Raw genomic sequence first — 24,919 nt, forward strand, 5'->3', positions numbered from 1 at the left:
GCTTTCCTTGCCAGACGCACGCATAGCTCCGAATTATATTGAGGGGATTTGTGGGGAAGAGTTTAGATCTAGCCTACTCTTAAACACTTCAGAAACAGATCCTCAGTATCCTCCCTTAGCACGTTACTCCACTGTGCAATGCTGCTAGGAAATTTTAGTTTAATAACTTTGCTGCTCTAAAATCCCTTTTAAAATTCAAAAATTGCTTGTCGCTTCACAATAGCCCCGTTAAAAGGCATTTATTCCTGTTTTACAGATGGGGAAACTGAGGTACAGAGAGGCTAAGGCCTAATATATTTATTTATAAAGTGAATAATTTTGGGTGTTCAACTTCAGACACTTAGGTCTGGTTTTCAGAGATGCTCTCACTCATTTCAAGTGGAGCTGGAGATGTTCGGCACTTCTGAGCGATCAGGCCCTATGTGTCTCCAGCTGGGCACTCAGAAATGGAGGTAACCAAATTTCTGAAAATCTGGGCCGAGGCAAAGTCAAAGAAAATTAGTGGTAGAACTGGAATTAGAACCCAGGAGTTTCAAGTAGCTGATCCGACACTCTACTCACTCTATCACATTGCCTTGCTGCAAAAGGTTGCAATTGCATACTTCATGTTTTCACTTGTGGCTTCAGGCCATTCCATTGTTACACCACACCTAAATAATTCACTCCTTTTATACTATTTCTTCCTAAATCTTTACACAGGGTCAACTCCTTACTCTTCTTTTATTCAATCCTTAAGACAAAGCTCCCAAATCCTGAGAGGTACTGAGCACCCACAGCTCTGTTCAAGTTAACAGGAGTTAGTGGTACTCAGCACCACTCAAGATTTGGCCGGCTGACTTCAGAGAGAGTTAGGACTTCAGTTGCCATCACATCATCGCTCTTCCCTTAGGGCTGGATCCGAACCCACTGAATTCAGCAGAAAGACTGCCCTGCCTTAGTGGATTTGGACTAGATTCTAATTTCACTTACAACAGTGTCAGAGTTACTCGTGATTTACACTGGTGTGAAAAACATAAGAATCTCACAATCTGTCTACACACTACATTGTAAAGCCCCCTCAATACTCATGCTCCGAGCCTTTTATAATTCTTTTACACCTCACTTCACATTCACTTCAATTTATCAATGTCTTTTTTTTTTTTTCTCTAGTGAAGCAGTAAAAACCTGAACTAGCTATGAAAATATATTTCAGTGTGTAGGTTTGTGTTTTTCTCCCTCATCTGTATCCTGTTCCAAATTATATTACTTGTTTTAGCTCCAAATATACCAGCCTCCTCCACTCACACTGCTATGATCTCACTAGGTATGCCTGTACGTTTTTGGAAGAAATGCGAGATCAACCACCTCCATGCAGGTTGACGACATGTGCAAGTGAGTGGGCAAAACGAACATTTGAAGGTGCCATGTCCCAGAGCCAGTTTACAGTAATGAGTAACGATGCACCTGATCCAACCCAGAGTAGGCAGTGCCAATCAACCCTGCCTGCTGCCACTGTTGAAACAGAGATTTATATAAATTTTTTGCCATGGGCACATTAAGGAAAGAACTCATCATTGAAGCCTCATTTGTTTTTATTGTGTTCTTCATTTTGAGTCACTGTCCTCTCTCTTAGAACAGTCTGTGTCCCAAATCTGGCTTCTCTGGATGGAGCTACAATTCTGGTAGCTTGGAAAAGAAATTATTTCATGCTCTGTTCCACCAACACAAGCCTCCGGTTACACTGTGGCGGCACCCACATACCCCAGAGCAAAATGGCAGCTCCTGGGGTGGACACACTGGTGCCTGCATCAATCTTTGAAATGCCAGGATGAAGAGAGGGGTTCAAGCTTCAGGGTGATGATTAAATTTCCCATACAAGAAGCCCAGTGTTGGGGTTAGGAAGAGGTGAAGCACTTACTCTGATGCTGCTAGTGGGAGTTTTCCTAGAAGTCAGTGCTGCTAAAGGTCAGGTTACATAGTCCATCCCCCCCACCCGTTCGGTTAAAGAACTGGACTTCAAAACAGTTAAACGTTATTTTTTCTTGCTTGTAGGTTGTAAAATATTCCCATCGTCCCACAAGCTGCAGCTAGCACACAAGGCCTGGAATACTTTTCCTCCCAAGCCTCACTGATTGTAAATCTTCACTAGAGATCGAGGATTGAAGCAGAGGAAAGCCAATTAATTAGGATATGTCTAGATGTACAGCGCTGCAACTGGACTGATACTTCTGCGCCACTGTAGCGCCTCTGGGGAAGATGCTCTAAGCCAACGGAAAAGAGCTCTCCCGTCGGCATAAAAAACCCATCTCTACAAGCGGCATAAGCTATGTCAGCGGGAGAAGCTCTCCCGTCTACATCATGCTGTGCACACGAACACTTATTTTGGTGTAACTTATGTCACCTAGGAGGGTGGAATATTCACACCCCCAAGCAACGGAAGTTTTGCCAACCGAAGTCTATATGTCTACAGTACAGCCTGTGGTAGGATAAAGATAACATAAAAGAAAGGGTGCTTTGTGGGTACCCCAAATGCCTGTTTGTTGCATCTTTCCACAGCTCACTCTAACAGTGTACAATGAAGCTCTGGTTCATAAAGACTCATTGTTGCAAAGTCATGAATAAAAAAAAACTAAACATGTGTTTGAGAAGAGGTGGCATAGTCCAGTGGTTAGAGAAAAGGACGGGGAGCCAGGAAGTGCTGAATCAGCACTTGGTGATTGCCTGTTCTGTTCATTCCCTTCGGGGTACCTGGCACTGGCCACTGTCAGAAGACGGGATGCTGGGCTAGATGGACCCCTGGTCTGACCCAGTATGGCCGTTCTTATGTTCTTAACCCATAGCAAGTTACTTGAGCTCCTTGTGCCAAAATTTATGTGAGGTATAACTTCCAGTTTTTTAATAACTTTCTTATCTAGCTTCCCATCAGAGGGCTGGACAGCTCGGACAAATTTTCTTCAATTCACATCAGCTCTGGCAGGGATATTGTCAGATTTTCCAAGATAAACAGGTACGGAACTAGCCAGTATGTTTATTGCAGATGAGTCACAGCACCACAAGAAGCATTGGAGGGGACTCCACCTGAATCAGTACTGAACCCAATCCTGCAGGTTGGGGCTAACGGGCACTATGCTGTGAAACAATGTCCTATGGATGAAATATACAAACCAAGGTCCCAAACATTTGGGACCATTAGATCTCCCACAGCAACTCTCCAGAACAGTCCCAGCATTCTGGCCAAATTCCAGTTCAAAGACTCCCTTAAAACTTCCCCTGCAGTTTAGATTGAACACAGTATTATTCCCTCTCTGGTCAGAATTCTTGGAAGAACTCAACTTCCCAGTTAGGCAAAATACAGGCCAAATTTTCAGAAGAGCTTAATATGCTCTGTACGAAGCTCTTTTGAATATCTGGCCTCAAACTTCCAAATTCTTGACCTTTAGCAAGACTTGTAAATCACATACAGATGTAGGACAGGTTCCACCATTACTCATAATTAAAGCTGCATTATTTCTCGTAGTTTTTTGGAAAAGGTTGAGGTTTTGGGGGGGGTGGTTTTGGTGCTGTTTCACAACACAAGTTGTCTTGGTTGTAAAACCTTCACAAAACTACTGTCTTCATATTGAAAAATAGGCAACATTTCAAAATTGCACATGGCTATTTACAATGAATTTTAATATAAAAGTGTTGACTTGGTTTCAAAATAAGACCATTTTCTGTAGTCCTATTTTCAACAAACATGCACACAAAGCGAAATTTTGGGCCACAGAGTTGGGCCACTTTTTAAAAAATAAGCAAATCCCTTGATTTTTTTTTAAGCTTATCCAATTTTCAGCATACCTCTGTTTGTAACAGATAGTCCACTAATCCGTATGTTTTGTGGACCCTAATAAATTAGCCAAGTAGCATATGCACCAGGGCGATGCTTTCAGCTGTCACGCTTGTAGATTTAGTTTGGGGTTTTCAAAAGCTGCCTAAGGGAGTTAGGCTTCCAGTTCCTCTGGAAAGTCAATGGGATTTGGGAGCCTAAATCTTTTAGGCACTTCTTAAAGTCCCTGCTTCACGGTCTTAAGAATTTTGGTAAGTCAAGCATGCATTTAAAAAAACAGCTACATTAAATCATCTTCTCCCCACAGTTATGTTCACAGCCCGTTTATTAAACCCCCTCAAAGAACAAAGAGAATTGGGGAGGGAGAACGCCAGTGTCACTTGCTACATCTTAAAAACAATTGAGGGGAGAGAATTCATTTCTGCCTTCCAGCTCTGTTAATATGGTCTTGCTGCTCACAAGATTTAAAAAAAAAAAAAAAAATCAAGGCAATGCAAGTATGACATTATGTACAGCTCTATTCTAAACCCCTGAGAAGGAAGAGAGGGCTAGTCACAAGTTTGATCATTTCTGCGCTGGAGTTGAGTCCCCTCTGGCTACGTCCCTGCATTCAATATGGATATCCTGTTTGGTTCTAGAATTTTTAAGCTTTAATTTCAAATCAGGAGTTTCATGGCCTCTTCCGTCCACTCACTGGGTGCCCAGTAATTCAGAATGGCAATATGACATCGTACCCCTTCAGCTGGTACAAAGGGACTTCCCTTAACAAGATTAAAATGTGTCTGAGGTAGCCCATGAGAGTGGTTTTCTGATAATATGGGAATAGGCACATACTCCCAGCAAGAGGCAAACACAGCAACCTGTGTAGTGATGAGCTGAAGGTCTTTCCTAGGCATCCTCTTAGATTATGTTTAGAAGATTATAATGTTTACTTTCAGTTTCTTAGATCAAGGAACTAAGAACAGGATGGAGGGAAATAAAGCTGCCCTCGTGGGTCACTGGCCTGATTTTCAGAAGTGCTGAGCACCTACAAATCTCATTTTAGTCAATGGGAACTAGAGGTGCTCAGCACCCTTTGAAAAATCAGGCCCTCTAAATTTGTACTAAAGAATCATCATGGAAATTGACAAGCGCTACCATTATAGGGCCTGATCCTGCAAGCTGCTGAGCATCATTCAAATGGGAATGGTGGACTCAGAGGTTTTCAGAGAAATTGTTCAGCATCTCTCCAGGATTAGGCCTAAAATGTGTTCTGCGACTTGAGGTACATCAGAATTCAGTCTCTAATTAGTGCTTTCTGTAGCGATGGCATAAAGTGCCAGTTCCCACAGTTATTCTACAACACAGAAATAACAGGGCTGCTCAGTTTCTTGATTACTGTGGCTGTGCATTATGTTAGACCCGCAATCCCTTTTTTAAAGTGATCACAATGTAGAAAGAGTATTGATTCCTTGTTGAATGGTACCACTGCTATCGACAGCATAGGTAGATGTGTGGCTCTTAAATCACCTACCCCACAAAACAGTGGGCTGATTATGAAGCGGATGCTTCCAATATATTTTCCAATATTTAAAATTCCTGAAATTATTAGGTTGGCAATATTTTTCAGTTTTAATGTAATGGGACTTCAACAAGGAGTTTGCCCAAGCAGCCTAGAATCAGACCTGATTCTCAGATGCACAATAAGGCACCAATCATGCTCCCGTTGAAGTGAATGGGTAGACTCCCAATGATTTCAGTGGGACTTCCACACAAGTTCTCACTAATAGAGTATGGGCTACACAAGTTTATGACCTGATTCTGTTTCTAGCAGTACCTAACTCTATGGGTAACTCCACTAACTTCAGTGGAACCACTTGTGGTGTAACATACCAGAAGTGTGTCAGAATTGGGCCCCTGGTGACAGCTCAATATAGGCATGGTATTTTTTGTTTATTTGAAAAGCCACATTTGGTTTTAGGATATTGTAAATTACAAACAGCTGGTATTTTGGCTGGTTACTAGCGGCAGAGATTATAAATTCTCATTATCCTTCAGACAAAATGCATAAAAAAACCCCATCGCTGTCAGGTCCCAGTGCAGATAAAGTTTGGCACACTATTATTTGAAAATGACTAAAAGCATGCAATTAGCTTGAGAACAAATGTCTATTCTGGGTAGTAAGCTTAGGATCCTTTATCTGGCTTCCAAATATGGGTCATGTGACAGCTGGATGTTTAACAGTTGCAAAAACCTCACTCCCTCTAAAGAATGCATACAATTCTCATAATATTTGCATTCTTGTCACTGCTCTCCGTTTATAAAGCCAATCAAGAACGGGAGGCATTCATAACCCTACTTTGCACTGTTCAAGCCTCTTCCAGCTGAGATCTCAAAAAATTGTACAAACACTACAGATAGCCCTTTGAGAGTATTCCTCTCCCCACTTTATACATGTGGAAACTGAGGTACAGAGCGGTGAAGTGACTTGGCTCCAGGTTGCACAGGAAGAATCAGCAGAGAGTTGGGAATAAAAAATTCAGATTTTGTAGCTCTCAATCCTCTACGCTACCCCCAGGACAACAACTCCCAAGTTGATGGGTTTAGCGTGCAGAAGCTGGGCATGAGAGCATGCACTTGATAACCCAGTTCACCATAAAGCAAATGCATGACATGGCTTCCTTAAGTACAACGCTCTGTCAATGTACCTCAGTTCTGACCAGTATCCCTCATTTGCTATCAGAGATCTACTAGTCCTCTAACGTTTATTCTTACCCAACTGTGCGTAGCTCACAGTCCATTACAACTTCTGTCCTCTGGAGCAAGGGCATTTTAAAAGCTGATGACTTTGTTTGAAATATTTAGACCAAAATCCTTAAAAAAGCCATTAATGATGAGGCAAAGACTCTGATCTCTTACTTACGAAAGAGGTTTCTGACAATGTGAAACCCAAAGAAAAAGCCTCATTGAGGTTCTAGTCTGGCAGACAAGCAGTACCACGTGGGAAGCAGGAAAGCAGGTGGGGTGAGATGATGGGGCTAAAAAGGATATGAGGAGGGTGACTGTGCCCTTCAACATGACTGGGGGACTTGATCGTTTTTCCCGAAGAAGAAACCTCACCAAAGCAGTGAGGATGCACCTAAAGAAGTTAGCCTAAGGGCCTTTTATGGCATTGAAGTTCTGATCAGCTTCCTAAATAAGCGTTTGCATCTTCCTCCTCACCTGCCCTTCCATTCTGAAGGGAACACAGATCGTCATGGCTACTGAACTTTTTGTTACATTCTTATAGGGGATGGCTTAGATGTCTAAGTCTGCAATACACAGGCGCTTAGAAGCCCCAGGTTGATACTGCAGAAGGGTCGACTCAGCCCTTTAACTTGAGATAGGCAAGTGGAAGTTCCCCATGGAGATGATCAGTCAGATACTTGGATGGGGCCCAATTCTAGCCTCAGTGTTTTTTCAGTGGCATAACCATTTTCTTCAATGCAATTTATTCCTGATTTGTACCAGTGAGATCAGAATCAGATCTGGGAGATAAGCTTCATGGAGTTTCCTGTCCTGTATGTGGGACTAACCTGTACAGGTGACAGTTTGGCCCATAGATTGGAAAGATCTTTGGTATCCTTTGGGATGAAGGGTGACATGTAAAGAGAAGATATTTATCAATGCAACACAGCAGTCTTACCATGTGCTATTGAGGCAGCATAACCTGCTAGATAAAGCACTGGACTGGAAGTCAGGAGACCTCATCCTGGCTCCGTCATTGGTCTGCTATTTGATTTAGGAAGCCATTTCACCACCCTGCCACTGCTTCCCATCCCATCTTTTGTCTGTCTGTTGTATTTAGATTGTAAACTCTCTTGAGACAGGACCTGTCTCACTGCATGTATACACAGTGCCTAGCACACGAAGGTCTGCACGCTGCTGTCATTTAATACCAGAATACCAAAACGCTTTACCCAAGAAAGGTAAAAGGAATCACCTTTGAGACAGTCCCTACATGAAGCCATGGAGATCCTGTTGGAAACATTCTTCCAGCTAAAGTGTCTCACGCTCACAAAGCCACCACCACCAAGAGGCAGGAGCCTGGCAGAACAATTAGCGTCAACAAGACCAGCGCTGTGAACCAGACAAGCTGTAAGATTAAATCACAGCAGCATTTTATCCATCTCTTATTTACTCTAAATGAACAGGTTTCTACCATCGAGGTCTTGTTGTGGCTTGAGAAATGCAAGAAGGATATTAGCACTGGGATCAGTGTTTAAAGCCAAGACTGGGGGTTTCGGGGGGCGGGGGGAGGGGAGGAAAGAAACTGTGCAGCTGGGTAACCTGGATGCTTCTTCAAAAGCTGAAACGAGTTTCCTTTTCACAGGGATGTCTGTGATACACAGAGAACCAGATTCGGTCCTAACTTAAGTGGATTCAACAATAACTAAAGTCATTCAGGGTTGCACCAGTCAATGCCATAGCTGAATCTGGCCGAGTAATTTCGTTTTGTAGCAATGGTTACAGTTCCCTTTTGCAAAGTTATCACCATTCAAACCTCGCTTGGCAAAACACGCAGACCCCAATTGTGGTAACAGTATCCTCAGCTGTTTGGTTTGTTCCACTGGGACCATGGCCGTTCCATGTATCCATAGCAACCAGCATTTATGCACAGAAATTCCCATGTGAACAAGTCGGGGGGTGGAATTCAGACACTACTTCAAAAATTATTCATGAAAAATTAGTCAGAGCTGTGACTCTGCCCCCAGCAATGCATGGAAATCACTAAGCAGGAGACTTTCCCTTTCATTTCCCCTTCGCAAAAGGTGTTAATTGAAAGAGAGGAAAGAGTGTCATTTACTGGAATTTTCATTCTGACATGCCAATTTCAGTCCATGGCTCTACTTAAAAACTTCTTGTTGGAAAAAATACACACTGGTGGGGACGCAGAGCAGTTGGCACAGTACCATCCATCAGACCAGCCATCTACCCCTGCTCTTAGACATCTTGTATTCCTCTAAATTCAGCTCACGTTACAATTTAAGCAAAACTAAAATCTCCTAAAATATTAATATAAAGGGGATTCTTTTGAGATTGCTGGATGCAGATACAGTAGAACCTCAGAGTTATGAACATCTTGGGAATGGAGGCTGTTCGTAACGCTGAACAAAACATTATGGTTGTTTTCAAAAGTTTACAACTGAATATTGACTTAATATAGGAAAAGAAAAATGCTGCTTTTAACCATCTTAATTTAAATGAAACAAGCAAAGAAAAAGTTTCCTTACTTTGTCAAATATATATATATATATTTTAAAGTCTCTTTTTTTAGTAGTTTACATTTAATACAGTACTGTACCAGTATTTGCCCCTTTTTTGGGGTTGGGCATGGGCGTGTCTCTCTCTGCTGCTGACTGTGTATTTCCAGTTCCAAATGAGGTGTGTGGTTGACCGGTCAGTTCACAACTCCAGTGTTCATAACTCCGAGGTTCTACTGTAGATCTTGTGGTTCTCTCTTGCTTTTGGACTGACTCATGTAGCCAGTATTCACCCTGAGCCCAGACCTGCACTAAGCATGACATGTTCATGTCGCATCCTTCCCCCCACCCCAACTTTGTATTTTTTTTTTAAAACATAAAAACACTTAAGGCCTCATCATACAAACGTGAGCCGTTTCTTTGAAATCAGTAGAGCCACTTCAGCAGCATGCAGACACTAACAGCTTGGGTATGAGACTCCACTACCAGCTGGGGTTCTCAAGTTATAACACTGTGGTAGCTTAAAAGGAACAGACCGGTACATACACCATAAGACTATGGGCCAGGTTTACAAAGGTATTCAGGCACCTACCCACTTTGTCGGTGCCTACGCATCTTTGTAAATCTGGCCTTGGATAAACAGTCATGTCTGTTCACTCACTGTTGGACTTCCCCTCCCCTGCTGGCTGGGTTGCTGGTGGGTGTAGTTTGAGAGAGCGGCTGAGGAACAGGAATTGAAAGATTATTCTTTTGAATGGACAGTGCTGCTGGTCTCCAGCCCTAGGGGAGGCAGGTGAGCATGCTCACTCTGTACTCAAGTCCAAGCTAATCAGGGCCTTCGGTTCCCAATGAAACAGGTGCTAGATCGTTTCATTACAGCGGTGCCTCAAGAGGTGAGACAGGCACAGAAAAACCAACATGATTTGTAGTGAATGCGGCCTGCCCTTGACATCCCTGTAGCACACAATGCACCTTCTGGGGAGTCTATTACACAGCTAACAGTTACACTTCAGCCAGTTCATGCTAATGATTTTCAGTGCAGTTTCATGCTAATTTAACCACAGAGCAAAAACATGTAGAAATATACTCACCGTACCCCAGATCCCAGAGGTACAGTCAGTTCCATATTAGCTCTGATTCACTCTTATTTCCTCTCCATCTATATTTGTTCATAATACACTAATGGGTCATTACTGAGAAACAGGCAAGGTTGCTGTGTACTATGCCCTTTTCATGGACTCATCTTTAACTAGCTGGCTAGATATTAAGTGTGACTAATGACTCTTGTTGCATCTGCTCTACAGCTGCTCAGCATGGAACCCAGGGAAGGTATAATTTAGAATTGCTTTCAAACATCGGAACTGCAACATGCAATTACATGCCGGGAAAAAGAGAATGTGGGAGAGAGAGACACCAGGGCAACTTGAGAAGCAACACAAAAGCCTCATCAACACTATAGCTTCACACACACACTCAGCACCTCCTAGGAGAAACAACTGGCCTAGGTTTTCAGAAGTCTTTTGTGTGTGGGGGGGCGGGGTCTCAGTTTTTGAGTGAGAGGTTTCAGAAAACCAGGCCCCCTTAAAGCTTGATTTTCAGAAAACAATGAGCATTTGACCTCTGGAAGAAGAGGCCCCTTTAAAGGTGTTTCAGATTGAGACACCCAAAATTTACTAGTCACTTTTGAAAACGTGGCCTAACAGAGCTTAAACAACTATTGTTGCTAGAAGGGTTCTAGCAAGGTTTCCTGGACCAGTGCAGAAAGAGTCTTTTTGGAGGTTTACATTTTATCTGAGAACACAGTTACAACAACATTATAAAATCCTGTTACAGACAGCCTGAAGCAGCCACTTGTGGAATTTGGCTTCAATGATTCTCAGACACCCGTCCCCCCCATCTTTACCTAATCTCATCAGGGGAACTAAATTGGAATATTGAACATGACTAGTGCTAGTTTGCTTTCACCCACAGATGGGACAGTCAGGGCCTTGAGAGCAAAAGTCACCTTGATGTACCGTGAAGAATTAATTAGCTGAACAATGAAAAGATGTTATTCCTGACTAATTCATTCGACAGCTGACTGGAAAGAAATTCACTGAATAAGGTATTTGAGAATATTATTCACAGAACTCTAGAAATAAGGTCACAAGTTTCATTATACTGACAAAGACCTGAGCTTTCTGAACTGTAAAAATAGAAAGTGTGTAAGGACAAAAACAGTGGGCCAAGATCACGTTCCCCCATCCTAAAAGAAGAGCTGGGCGGGAAATGGTCTGTTGCGTTAAACTTAATAATGTCGAAAACCAATATTTAGTCATGGAAGCATTTTCATAGCAAAGCAGGCTTGTTCTGCAAGATTGCCCTCCACCGAAGAAGAAGAACGGGATTTTTGCATAGCTGGTTTTAAACAGCTGATTTGACATTGTAAACAGGCCCTTACAGTAATAAATGTGTTTTCTAGAGCAAGAACAGAGGCCCAATCAACAAAGAAAAAAAAAAAAAAAGAGAGAGAGAGAGAGAGAGAGAAAGAAGAAAAGCAGAGAATGACAAGATTTTGAGAACCTCAAAGGAAAGACTATAAAATGCTAAGTGATCTGTAAATATTAGGGGTCTAATCCTGATCTCAGCGACACCAATGTAAATCTGGAGTAACTTTATTGGCGTCAACACATTTACCCCAGATTCACACCCACGTAACAAAAAGCAGAACATAGTGCAGAGGGCTGAATTTCCCACTCATGGGGAGAGCCCTCTAGACCAGTGGTTCTCAGTCAGGGGTCCGGGGTCCCCTGTGGGGGCCGCAAGCAGGTTTCAGGGGGGGGTCCGCCAAGCATGGCCAGCATTTAACGCACTGGGGCACTGAAGCCTGAGCAATTTAGATTTGCGGTGCCCCCTATGGCATGGTGACCTGGGCAACTGCCCTGCTTGCCACCCCCTAATGCCAGCCCTGGCTTTTATATGGAGAAAAACAACCAGTTGTTGTGGCATAGGTGGGCCGTGCAGCTTTTATAGCATGCTGGGTGGGAGGGCGTCAACGAAAAAGGTTGAGAACCCCTGCTCTAGATGGCAAAAACTGTTTCCCAACTCCATGGCTACCCGCTCTGATCTCAGGCAAAGGGCTACGTGGAACAGGGAAGGGGCCCAGCTTTGGAGTCACACATTAGTAGGGAGATCCTGCTGCAGCACCACTGATAGTGGGTACCTCTGTGGGGAGCTAGCTCCTCCTTCCCTTGAGCATGTTTCCTCCAGGGGCTGTGGTGTCATCAGCCCCCTCTACTCCTATATCACCTACTCCAACTGGAGCAGCAGCAAGGCGGGCATGTACAAGCCATGGAGCTGGCATTAACTATGCAGAGAACAGCGTTAATTTCTGCGGGAAAAACCCTCTGGGTTGCTACCGGAGCATGGCTCAAAAAACAAAAACAAAACAAAAAAACAGTTTCTCCCCAGCTCTGCTCCAATTTTAACCCAGTTTCTCCTCTAAAAAAAGTCAAAATAAACTGCAGACGTGGTTTGGGAGGAGGGAAAGCCTTCTGAAAAAGCTTCCTTCCCCATTTCCAGGCATTTCAGACCCTTTGCATCAAGATTTCTGCTCCTTTGCTCTGAATAATGCAGCCAGGGTTGGGTAACTGGCTCTCTCTAGAGGATCCAAACACTTCACTTCTCACTGAAATGGGGTAACTCTGGGGTGCTGTTTTACAGCACAAAGCAATGGAATAAAACAGGCAGTGAAGAAGGTGCCTGCATTCAACTGAAGCCGCAGGGGAATTTAGGAAGGCAGGAGACAATCACTCAAATCGAGACTTTGGCCAGGACATTGGGGCCAATGCTCCATCTTTTCTGAAAAGAGCTTGTTCACGACCACAAGTGATCAGACCTCAGTTTTACTTCTCACCCAAAAAACAGGTGAACAAAAAAAAGTGCAGAGGCAAGAGACCACAGCTCCAGATAATGAGCAAAGTGACTAAATACATTTAAAAATAACTAGAATTCATTCAGATGTTCCTGTTTCTATGCAAACTTCTATGGGAGTTTTTGGCATCAGCTTCAATGGGAGCAGACAAAAATCAGAGTGAAACATGGTTTATATATAAAAAGGCAGAACAAACAGCTGAATGATTTCAAGGTAACGTTTATCAGAATTTCTAGGTAATTTTTTTCAAGGATTTCAAGGTAATGTTTATCAGAATACTAGCACAACGCTGTGTACAGTACATTGCTGTGTGCACAGGGCTTTCAAAACAGGGCAACAACCTCACAATAGCTGAAGAGGTATGTAAGTTAGCCCTCTTCTCCCCATGCGAGAGATGAACTGCTTGATTTTACTTCCAGCCACACCAGCCTGGTTTCAAATGGTCCAGAGACTCTGAAATACCTAAGAGTTAAAGGGTCACGAGATCCCTGCATTGTTTGGGAGACACTGGAAAGCCGAGCAGGGGAATCAAGAGAGAGCCAGAGTTTGAATGCTGCACGGAGCTCACAGCAGCAAAGCAAAACTCAGCAGGTAACTCAAGGATTCACATGCAAGAGATAAGATCAGGTCATCTTGGATATCGTATTCACAAAGGATGTCTGCCACCAGAGCAAAACACACAGCCCTGTGTGGAGCTTGGATTCACTTGGACGTAGTCTTCTGCTGAGACCGGACAAAGGTCTCACCTCCAAAGATTAGAAAAAGTCTGCATTCTTGCCCCCTTTAAGATGCTCACGAGGGGTGCTAGGTGGAATGAGGGTATACAACATTTCTGACCATTATGCTATATATGCCTACATCTCCATTCCGCCTCTCTGTGTGCTGTGCATATGAAAATCCACTCCTGTAAGTAACTCCCAAGCTATCTAATACGCAGGCCAGCCTACCTTTGCCTTTCACGTTTAAGCCATGGTTTATCCCCTCCGAAATTCAGGGTAAGGATCTTTCAGTCTCCTCGATCCCAGACAAGGAGGTCCTCCATGTGAACAGGGAATATTGAGTTAAGCGCTCAATGACCAAAGCAGCATCCAGGCAGCTCAGCTGGGGAGCAGAACGCTGGGACCTGCTGTTTCCAAGGGTGCAACGCTCGGACCCGTCTCTAGCCTTCAGCTGCACAAACAGACCTTCCCAGTGTCCAGCAGAAAAGATAATCCAATTGCTTCAGAAGGTCCACCCCCCGCCTCCCCACCACACACAGAGCTTCAGCAGCCTTCTCTGGCTTACACAGAGCTTTATTATCTCCAGGACACCAGGTCTCCAAGTGCCACAGTGAATGGGAGAACAGACACTACCATTTATTAACAACTGCTCCCTCATTCCTCTCTCCCCCTCCTTCCATCCCAACTCTCTCGCTGGATCTCCCTCATGCATAATGCAGGAGTTGTAGCCCTGGACACTACCCACTCTGTACTCTGCGCCTCTCCGAGTCAGATGAGAACAGGCTCGAGTGCCAGTCAGGGCCTGTCCCCGTGTTCCGCACACTGGAGGCCAGAGACACTTGTACGGCAGAGGTTTGTTTGTTTGTTCCAAACGCAGCCTCGTTCTGTTTCAGCCCTTTTTATAGAGCTCTGCACTGATGAGACAGCTCCACAGAGCACACATCAAGCTCACAAAAAGCCAGGAAGTTCTGCTCTCTCATACCCCACTGAGAGTCCACAGAAGGCAGTTGGGGGGGGGGGGGGGAGGGAAGAGGAGCTCAGCTCTGTTACACCAATGCATTTGGCCCCATATATTGTGGAATAGCTTCCAGCAGTTTAACTCAGATTATTAGCATTTTAGTGAGGATTTGTAATACTACATTGCCCTTCTCTAGCATCACCAGCCGTGAATCTCAAAGGGCTTTATACCTCATACTACCCATGCCACATTGACACACATCACAACCGTCATTTTATAGATGGGGAAACTGAGGCACAGAGGGCAATGGCATGTGCACAAGGGCATACCTAGAGGAGAACGGACTTCTAAAGAGAGTTAGCGGAGGAGACAAGAATAGAACCCACAAGCCCTGACTCACAGTCCACTTATCTAACTACTTGACCATCCTTCCTCATTCTTTTAAAATATTAAGACTTCCTTTACTCATATTAATAGGAACCCACTAATATGGAAAACAGAGTGAGAACTAGTCAACAAGCCAGAATGTCCAGAGCTCAGAAAGGGAAAAGAACCTTCTGCTGGTTTCAGGTGATACCTCTTGTTCCCAAAAGGCAGATGGGGTGGAAATCAGACAGCCAACTGAACTGGAAGGAGAGAAGCAAGCCAGACAGCTAGGAGAACCAAAACAGAGACAAGGAAGATGTGAGGAATAAAAATACTAAGTCTGGCATGGGCACATCTGGAACTCACTGGAGACAGAACAGGTGACTTATCCACACTCAGTTTGCTAGATGGCTTGGATGCCCTAGATCCAGGTTTCCACTTAAAGGCAGCCATAACTCCCTGCTGCCCAACCCTTCAAAATCCCACAAGGCCCTTAACTCAGTTAGGTTGTCAGGGACTTTGCAAGGACTGGAGCAGTATGCCAGGGAATCATTGCTCCTTTCCTTCCATGATTTTCAGTTCAATTTCACACACCCTTCAGAATGGAAGAGCACATGCATCCTTATAGACACAGAGAGACATTTCTCACCACTATGCTGACGTGCGGCTGCCTGCAGGGTGGTGGATGGCAACTAGTCAGAGGACAGGTACATGGCATGATGCACATCAAGAGAAATATTTTGGTCAGAAAGTTCCTACTCTTAGGAAAAGCACTATGTGATCTTTCAGGGCTGCGCACCAAGACAGATGCAGTTTCTAAGGGCCACATGGCATGGAACTCACTTCATGAAGCCCAGAAAGATAAAGTGCGAAAGTGAATCTGTTGGACTGTTTACCGGTGGTTCCGGGAGAGAAAGTCTCGCGAACACCTGATGTTCAGCTATTCCCTTATTCGTCACCTAACTAAGGTCCAGATCTTGGTGCTCTAAATGCAAGCACAACTTCCGTGACCTTAGTGGGAGTTTTGCCTACATACAGTGTTTGAGATGAAGCCCAAAGTGCAAACCATTACTGCATATTACGGAATCTCTGGAACTCCTAACAAACAGGAGTTAAAGCACTAAGCACACCCAGCTTTGGTAACAAGGCATCAGAGAAATCAACAGACTGTACTCCCTATCAGAGTGAACAGCTATGGAGTGGCTTTTTTAATGCTGTATTTATACTGGCCATGACCAGAGAAAGCAAAAAGCAACTCACTTTGAGCTCTGCCGGGGCTTGATCTTGAGAAGCAGGAAGCAGTGAGCTCTCTTCTTGCTGGGCCAACACTCTCAACTCCCGAACACGAACAATCCCGATGGCTCCCTTTGCTCCCAGCAAGCAAGCCCTGCCACCGAGAAACTCACGCAGCCGCTGCCTGTGACTTGGGAACGGAGTCTTTCCCAAAGTCCAGTCACCAGCCGAGCTGAAATCCAGACACCTTTCCTTTTCCAAACAGCAGCATCAACAATGACGGCTGGGCAACACGCAAGGGGCACCTGAACCCTGAGCTGGAGCACCTCCAAACAAAACCAACTTACCAGCCGCCTCCCCTACCAGCTTCGCTCTGTTCTGCTGAATCACTTACTGCATTGTCGGCAGTGCTGAGGGGGGAATTTTACTGAGGCTCGTACGGCTCAAGCCTAGGACGCAGTGCACAGCAGCACTAACTGCATGTTTAACTCGCATGGCGCTGTGGCACAGCTCAGGCAGTACAAGCCAATGAGAGGATAATTATTTCACAGCAGGCGCTCCTGTAGCCCAAACTGGTCTGCCCCTGGATAGAACTGTCTGCTCCTCTAACAGTTAAACGCTTGTGCGCTGACCGAGAACTAGCTGCAAGCAATGTTTCCCCTGCGGCGGGGATTGCAAATATGACCGTACCTGGGCTAGGTGTGGAAGGGAGGTTACTTTCAGCAGCCAAAGGATATGCTAGGGACAACCAAAGTTGTCTCCCTCACATTTCAAAACACTCCAGCAGCATGGGCTGGATAGTTGGACTTCAGAGACAAGGTGATGCAAGGAGCAGAGAACGGAAATCCAAGCGGAACAAATAGAAGTAGGGTGCTCAGAGGCAGAAGAGCAGAGAGGGGGGAATGGGAAAGATTCTTATGAAATAATAAAGACAGTGGCCTGGCTTTCGTACACAGCATGCAGCTTCCTGCTCTGTACTTGTTAAAGTATAAAATGCAACCAGGTCAGAATAGCAGCATTTCACTCTCACTTCACACGGCTGTAACTGACAGCACAAGGTGCAGAGCAATGAAGAATCTGTATAACTGTCTACATGGAGCACCCACTCCTAACTGGGGTGGGGCAGGGTGGGAGCGATGGGTGCTTGTATCCCTACTGCACGTGGTTTTAATGGATGAAACCCAAAGTAACACTGGGGAAAGAGTTTGAGAGAGAGAGATAAAAACCTGAACTCCAGGAGATTTACACACACACACACCCCCACCTCCCTTAAAAATCCAACTTAGCCTGTAAAGAAGGAGGGTCTCGGTTACAAGTGTTATTCAATGCAGGGCAGGAAATGTCCTCAGGAGGAGGAGAACTGTATGGCTGCAGGATGGTGCTTTCCATGTGGCATTATTTATATTACACACAGTTTTTTTCCATTCATGATGAAGCAATGTATAGTAATTTTTAAGGGGGCGGGGGGGGGAAAGGAGAGAGAGACGCTCCAGGTTCCTCCACTCCCCCCGCCCCAAATATGCCTTCAATTCTCAGTAGCTCCACATCCTAGTGGAGTCTGCAGCATCTGACCTCCTCCAGGGCTTGAGGATGTTCTGCGTCAGAGGGGAAGGCTGGAGAGCGACTCAAGTCCCTTCCTCCATCCCAAGGAACAAGCATGCTGACTCTACAGGGCTCTAAGCCATTGCCTGCCCAGGAGACGGGGCTGCCAGCTTGGATCCCCTATGCGATGCAAAGCAATTGACCACGAGACTCTAGGCGTGACAAGTTATTGAACATGTTGCTGTATTCAGAACTGTGTGTTCCCTGCATATTACCAGCACAAAGGCTTCCTCAATCATCTAAAGAGACCTGAGTCATGCCAAACAATGGGCCGTGTTAGTCTGTATCTGCAAAAAAAAAAAAAAAAACCAAAAAACCAAAAAAAAAACAACCCTACAACACACACCAGGAGTACTTGTGACACCTTAGAGACTAACAAATTTATTAGAGCATACACATCCCTACTTCTAATTTTTCCCCATGGAGGAGAAGGGGAAGTTTATGTACTACATTCACCATATAGCCTACAGTCAGATCAACAGAAAAAGGTGTTGAAACCAGACCTTTAAAGTTATGTAAACTAGAGACATACTCAAACATCTGAAACTGGATCTAGGAGATTAAACATACCAAGATTGGGGCAGTTTGGAACCACGTCTTTGGTTTAGTCCAATACAGAGATATAAATCCACATGCATCCCAGTTCAGATTTTGAACACTCCTGAAGTTCAGATATAGGGGCCCTGTTTTGAGCTCTTCTCTTGCTTGATCTTAGTTCTTATTGCTTTAATTGCACATGGTGAGTTAACAAGCTTGACACCAGTAACTCTCAGCTCTGAAACAACACATCAAAGAGAGGTAATTTAATTAAAACATGGACCACAGTCTTTAGGCCTCCTAGTTCTTCTGATAATTACGAAAACAGATTGAAGGGAGGGGGAGAGAAACCTTTGTTAGGTTAATTGTATGAAGCCTTGCAATGAAATACGTCTTATAAGCAGCCTGATTTCCCTAGAGGGCCATGTGCAAACTTGACTATAGGCTTTTGTGGGGGATAAAGAGGGGAATTTCCCCCTGAAAGAGCGAGAGACAAGGATTAATCAAGAACAGAAGAGATAAACCAAAGGGGAAAAAAAGCTTCCATTTCTCAAAGCACTTGAAATGAGGTATCCACCACCGAGAGCTGCAGTTTCGTTGCCATCTTATTAATATGCTGTTTTCATTTCACTGATCAGATGGGAATGGGGGGAAACCCTTCCTGGTATAGAACTATCTTCCCAAGTGAAAAGACGCTGCGTCCCCTGGGAGATCTCAGCAGTCCAAAGACTTCCGAAAACACCATTTTTATGGATGCATTTGAACCCACCCGCTTGCCATAGCAGAAGGTGCCCTCAAAGATGCATTTTCATCCCCTGATTCTCATGTGTCAAAAACCGGACATTTTATAACCAACAGGACGATATCTCCATTGTTTTCTGGCTCCTATCCCTAAAGTGTTAGTTATTAATGCTGGTTTGATGTTACATGCTTAGGGGTACGTTCTTATCTCGATGAAAGAGGATGCACATAACTCCCCCACACATTGCGGCAAAAGCTACCCTTTAGTAGCAATTACAATTCTAATGACTTTAAGCCTCAAACAGCTGATTAGGATGGGGGATGCACATTATTAGTGACAGCTAATGTCATCGTAGGCACCTTGAAATTCAGTTTAAAGTTCAAAAACCAACACACACAACCTGCTCCCTTCCCACCAAAAGGACATGGCAGTAACTGCCATGAACTGATTTCATTTCAGCTCGATCTGCATTTCTCATTAACCCAGAATAGCTGCAGAGATAATTATAAAGCCAGCCTCACTGATCTGGATTATTTGGATGTGGGTGATGGGAAGAGGGTAGGTCAACAATCCTAATCTGATTTCCAACCACTGGAAAATTACAGTGGTGTTGGAAACGGAAGGCGCTGCGGTCCAATCAAACGAGAGGATCAGGCCTGTGGGCTGGAAGCCAATAGAGAGATGCCAGAGATCCAAACAGCCACAGCAAGCTCTACTTTTGCCTGTGGTCCAGGCAATGTTTTCCCCACTGCCGTGCAACTTTGGTGAAAATAAAATACCCCTTCAATCATTTGAAAAATAAAAATCAAAGTTACAGGCAAGGTCTGAATTTAGAAGCTAAATTAATAATACGTAGTGCCAGCAGAGCACTGTGCAAACATTCACTAACTTGGATACACAACCCTCCCACGTGGTATTAACTATATGTTACAGTCAGAGAAAATCAAACAAAAAGTGGGTGTGTTCACAGATTCCAAGGACAGGATGGGTCACTGTGATCATCTAGTCTGATCTCTTGTATACCACAGGCCAGAGAACTGCTTCAGCATAATTCCTAGAACACATATTTTAGAAAAAATATCCAACCACCCAGCTCCCCCCACCCCTCCCCGCTCCCTGTGTTAATGAGGGCATGGGAAATACAGGCCTGAACAGACTCTCACTGAAATAAGTGGTTGTTTGTATTACAATAGCAACTAGATTTTAACGGAGATCTGGGCCCCACAGTACTAGTGCTGTACAAACACACAGAAAGACAGTCTCTGCCCCAAAGAGCTTGCAGTATAAATAGACAAAGGAAGGATCACCACCATTTTACTGACAGGGGACTGAGGCACAGGGAGATGAAGTGGCTGGCCCAAGGTCACCCAGAGAGTCTGTGGCAGAGTTGGGAATTGACCACAGATCTGCCAAGTCCCACTCCAGTGCCCAAACCGTAAGACCATCGTTCCTCTCCAATAGTTAAACTGCCTGACTTCAGTGATGCAAGATCAGGACCTAGAGGCTTCCTCCATCACCTTATCCCTTGTGCCTTTGAGTAGGGGCTGGGTAAAATCCCAGCCCTTGTACTGCTGTTCCTCAGGCACTGGAGGAGTCTAGCAAGGAGGGCAGCATTCAACTTCCTCACAGGCAGGGATGGGCGAGGACCAGGCCATATCTGTATCCCCTCAACAGCTACGAGAGCCATAGCAGGGGCCGCACAGAGCCACACACCAGAAGGCATCATGCTGGCTTCAGGAACAATTACCTTCGCAGCAGCCACCAGCTTTCCACCCCTTGGCCATCTCCTCCTTTAGATACAGCAGTTTAGTTTGACCGAAGCAGTGGCAGCCAGAGGCCTTGCGATCTAGCAATAAGAGCAGGAGGCTGGAAGTCAGGACACTGGCATTTCTATTCCCAACTCTGCCACTGACTCTCTCTTTTATCCTGGACAAGATCCTTCACCTCATTGTGCCTCAGGAATATGTCCTGCTGCGTTATGTTCATTGATCAGCATTGAGTAGCACTGCGCTGAAACACACACACCCTGTGCTTGCCAGGACGGATAAGATACCTTAGTGTAAGGAACCCGCTTTATCTGAGCCACAATTGATGGCGTTGTCATTAGCAGCTTCACCCCAGGGCTCTACCTTAAACCCTTATGTTAAGCCAGACGATCCTTGTTTATAACCCCGGACCCCAAAACTTAGCTCTGTGTCAAGCACCAGTGACAGACAGATCTATGAAGACGACAGGTTAATGCACAAGCTACCTCCATGAGCATGATGTTGGGCTGCTCTGTGAGATGGCCATGCTGCATTTCCATGTTGTTGGTTTGTTTTCTCTGTCACTGTGCAGTTGCAAAGCATCCTCACTTATGAGCACAAAGAATCCCCAGAGATCCGCTTGCTGCATCCTCCAAACTGCAGCTGGCACGTTGCCGATGATGCAGAGTAATGGCCTTGAAACTTCCGTTCCCCCTGCACATGGTGTGCAGGCAAGGGAGACCCAGGACCTCAGGTTACAGAGCTAGACAGAGCCTGACAAGAGGTAATGAAAACTTGCTGTCCCATTGAAATCAATAGCAGGTGCTCAGTACCAGGGTTCACAGTGGGCAAAATGTATCCCTTCTGTAAAACTACTAAATCACCAGGGATTAGCTCAGTCCAATATCCCTAGAGCTGCTATCTTGAAAGATGGAAATGACTTGGGGACATTCCTCCCCGTTAAGTCTCCCCAGGGAAAATGGACCAAGTTCTGCTTTCACGGCCCTTAAAAACTCATAGATTTGAATGGATTTGCACAGAGCAGGTACAACCAGGGGCAAAGTCTAGCCCATTAGCTGTTTTGTTTGTTTTTGTTTAAAGGAAAATAAAAACCATTTTGTTTTTTCCTGCAGGAGAAATTCGGAGCTATTGTGGTTGTTTTTTGTTTTTAAAGTTAATGTGTTTTACGTGTTATTAGTTATAAGAGAGGAACTCATTTTTGCAACGACCAATTCATTGCTGGAATAAGCAGCGACACATGCAGCCTCTTCAGTGCATGTTTTTCCACACTGGGTCATTCAGGACTCAAGCTGATGGACTGTCCCACATCTGTCCTATTTGCCTGGCTAGCAAGAAGCTGAAAATCTCCCTGGGCCAATCAGAGAAATAAGTTAAGTTTACTGGGACAAATGAGCAGGGGTGGATTCAGTCTTAACTTCTCTGTGGCTCAGTTTTCCCCTCTGTGAAATGGGCAGATTACCCATCTACCTCACATGTATATGATGAGGTCTAATTTTCAACTTGTGAACTGCTTTGAGAGTCTTCAGTTAAAGGTACTAAAAAAAAAAAAGCACACAGTAGTATCTTCTTATGTTGTGGGTAACTCATACCAATGATACTCTATCACTTTGTATGTAAAATACATGTTTTCTTCATGCTATTTTTTTTAAGCAGGCAAGTCAGCTGATCATGCCAAGCTACCCTGTAGGAATGGATTTTTAATAAGTCAACGTCCTTGTTCTTCCCATGCTGAAGCAGTAAAGCCGTTAACTCACGCGCAGCCTTTCTGCCTGGTTGTCCCTGCAAGTCTCTTGCTATCCCGGCCACACAAAATGCGTCTGACAATCCTGCAAAGTTTCGGCACTGAACAAACTAATCAGATTTTTCGTCTGCCTTTATCCTGAAGGGAACTGCAAAGGGATCAAAATATGCAATGGTACAAAACAAAATAAATAGCAGTAGCACAGGCATATTCTCTGGAGAGTGTGTCTGGGAGCAAGATGTCACTGTGGGGTCAAAGCAAACAGTGGGGACCTGTCACTTCACATCTGTATCCACGGAAACTTGCAAGGGGTTCAGAGACAAAATTATTGATCACATGAAGTGACACTCACATATGAAATATAAACCAAGGGACATAGGAACCTAACAAAAAGCAGTTAAGTAGGTGTGTTTAAACACTGATAAGTTATAAAACTTACCTTTAAGATCTCATCCAAGTGATTAGTGTTTTACTAGGCAAGCACAAAGATAAGATTCTCTGCTCCAAGGAGCTTCAAATCCAAATGGAGTAAGAGAGGAAGGACAGTAGATGGGGAGAGGTGATTGTGAGTGGTCACATTTGGCACAGGTGTTCATTCCAGGCTTTTTGATTTCTTTTCGTATTTGCCAACATTTCTTTCCAGGTGAGACAAGAGTTTGTATGAGCTCTTGTCCTTTGTGGACAGCATTGGCATAAACTGATGTTGTCCATTAGGAGCTCAAAGCCTTTCCACAGGCACACAAACTGCCATAAATTATAGCAAGTGAAAAAAAAATAGCTTAAGAATGACGGAGGGGCACAAGCTAGTATTCGGAATACAGGACTGGCCCAGGAATTCCCAAGTTTGAATCCTGGTTCTCTTTAGCCAGGGGCAAGTCAGTTCCTCTTTTGCTTCTGCTTTTTCTCTAAGATAAAGAGACTGCTTACCTACCGCCCAGGGCGTCTACCAGGGGTGGTGAGAGGACTGTCTGAAAAATGCTACAAGTTATAAAACAAGAATGAATAGGAATTAGACGGTCTTAAGCTTTCATCTGAAAGAGCACCCACTCTAGCATTCCCCCACCCCACCCCTCCGAGTCACAGCTGGCATCATCTGAGCCTTGTGCAATGGAAGTTCACACCTCAAGAATCACAGCTGGCAGCAGTGGGTTCTGGAAGGTGGAACAAAACTCCAGCAAGAAGGTTTTGCTCCAAGGAAAATGCACTGGAGCACTGGGTACAAAAAACATTGGAAGGCATGGTGCATAAACCAGATACCCGCCTCCAGCACAGAAAGGTTTGACCCTGTGGATCTGTGCACAATGCCACTGACCACACCTGTCACTTTCTCCACCCCACAACTCTGCTGTGCACTCTGGCAGCCACCACAAAGGTAGGTGGGGATGCAAGACCCTCTTTGTGAGCTCTCTACAGATCAAAAGACTAGCAGAGCAGAAACCCTGCATCTTCACTGTCCATGGCCTTAACAGGCTTGCACAGAAGGGCTCGGGAGGCAGGGTGTAGAGTAGCAGACCAAAAAGGCACTGCTCCAAGGAAGCTCACAGCAACAGAGTCACAGCTTGGAACAGCACTCATGGTTTCAAGCCTCTCAGTAATTGGTGTTGACAGGGTTGGGCTAGAAGGAAGTTCAGGCTTGTGCAGACATAGCTCACTGTGGCAGGCCATGCTCCTGAGCTCACTTCCTCTGCTGGAGTCACAGCTGGCAGGAGCTGGCTATAATTAGGCTTTAACATATGCAGACAGCAACTGTGAACTCTCAAAAATGTTTCTCTTGGCCCCCAGAGTCTGATGTTAAAAATGGCTAGGGGTTTGTCAAGGATTGAGGTTGAGAAATAGCAAGGCAGCAGCGCACGAAACGCCAGGCTGCATTTGGGTCCCTAGGCATTGGAACAATTAGTTTTTAGTCGAGTGTCAGGTTTGCTTGGCTGCAATCAGACTTGCCCATGTTTACTTTCAAGAGAACTCCATCTGCACTGCAGAAAGATGCTATGAAAGTGCTGAGTATGGGAAAGCATCACTCAGCCAGCACAGCTTCCAAAGCCAGCCTCTTAGAATCTGGACCAGATCAGACCACCACCATGCAGCATCTGGCCAACAGCAGTGGGTCTAGGGTGCTGTAAAGTAATTACATTGCAGGGTTCCATCTGCCTTCCCAGCACCTAAACATCTGTTTAGAATCAATAGCACCATGTCTTTCTGTAGAGAATGGAAAAGGTCCCTTTCATTGGACAACAGAAATTGCTATTGTAATCATTCACTATTATACGGTAAGCAACCTCTACTGCTGTGCATTTGTTACATCAGTGCTGTTTGCA

General features: G+C 44.7%; 1 protein-coding gene across 50 annotated transcripts in view; it reads right to left on the reverse strand.

Annotated features, from left to right (window-relative positions):
• The window catches only part of NFASC (neurofascin), a 180,599-nt gene that overhangs the window by 134,390 nt on the left and 21,290 nt on the right, over positions 1 to 24,919 (reverse strand). For 5 of the 50 annotated variants that reach the window (XM_043533556.1, XM_037885195.2, XM_037885194.2 and 2 more), the window contains exon 1: positions 13,888 to 14,175. The exons of 8 other annotated variants lie outside the window; for them this stretch is intronic. The gene's annotated coding sequence lies outside the window, so the exon portion shown is untranslated. Of the gene's footprint in view, positions 1 to 13,887; positions 14,326 to 16,243; positions 16,691 to 24,919 lie in introns of those variants that run through there. 37 more of the 50 variants (XM_037885196.2, XM_043533560.1, XM_037885190.2 and 34 more) reach the window with 18 other exon arrangements.

Source organism: Chelonia mydas, chromosome 21 (assembly GCF_015237465.2).
Source record: "Chelonia mydas isolate rCheMyd1 chromosome 21, rCheMyd1.pri.v2, whole genome shotgun sequence".
NCBI classification, from domain to species: Eukaryota; Metazoa; Chordata; order Testudines; family Cheloniidae; genus Chelonia; species Chelonia mydas.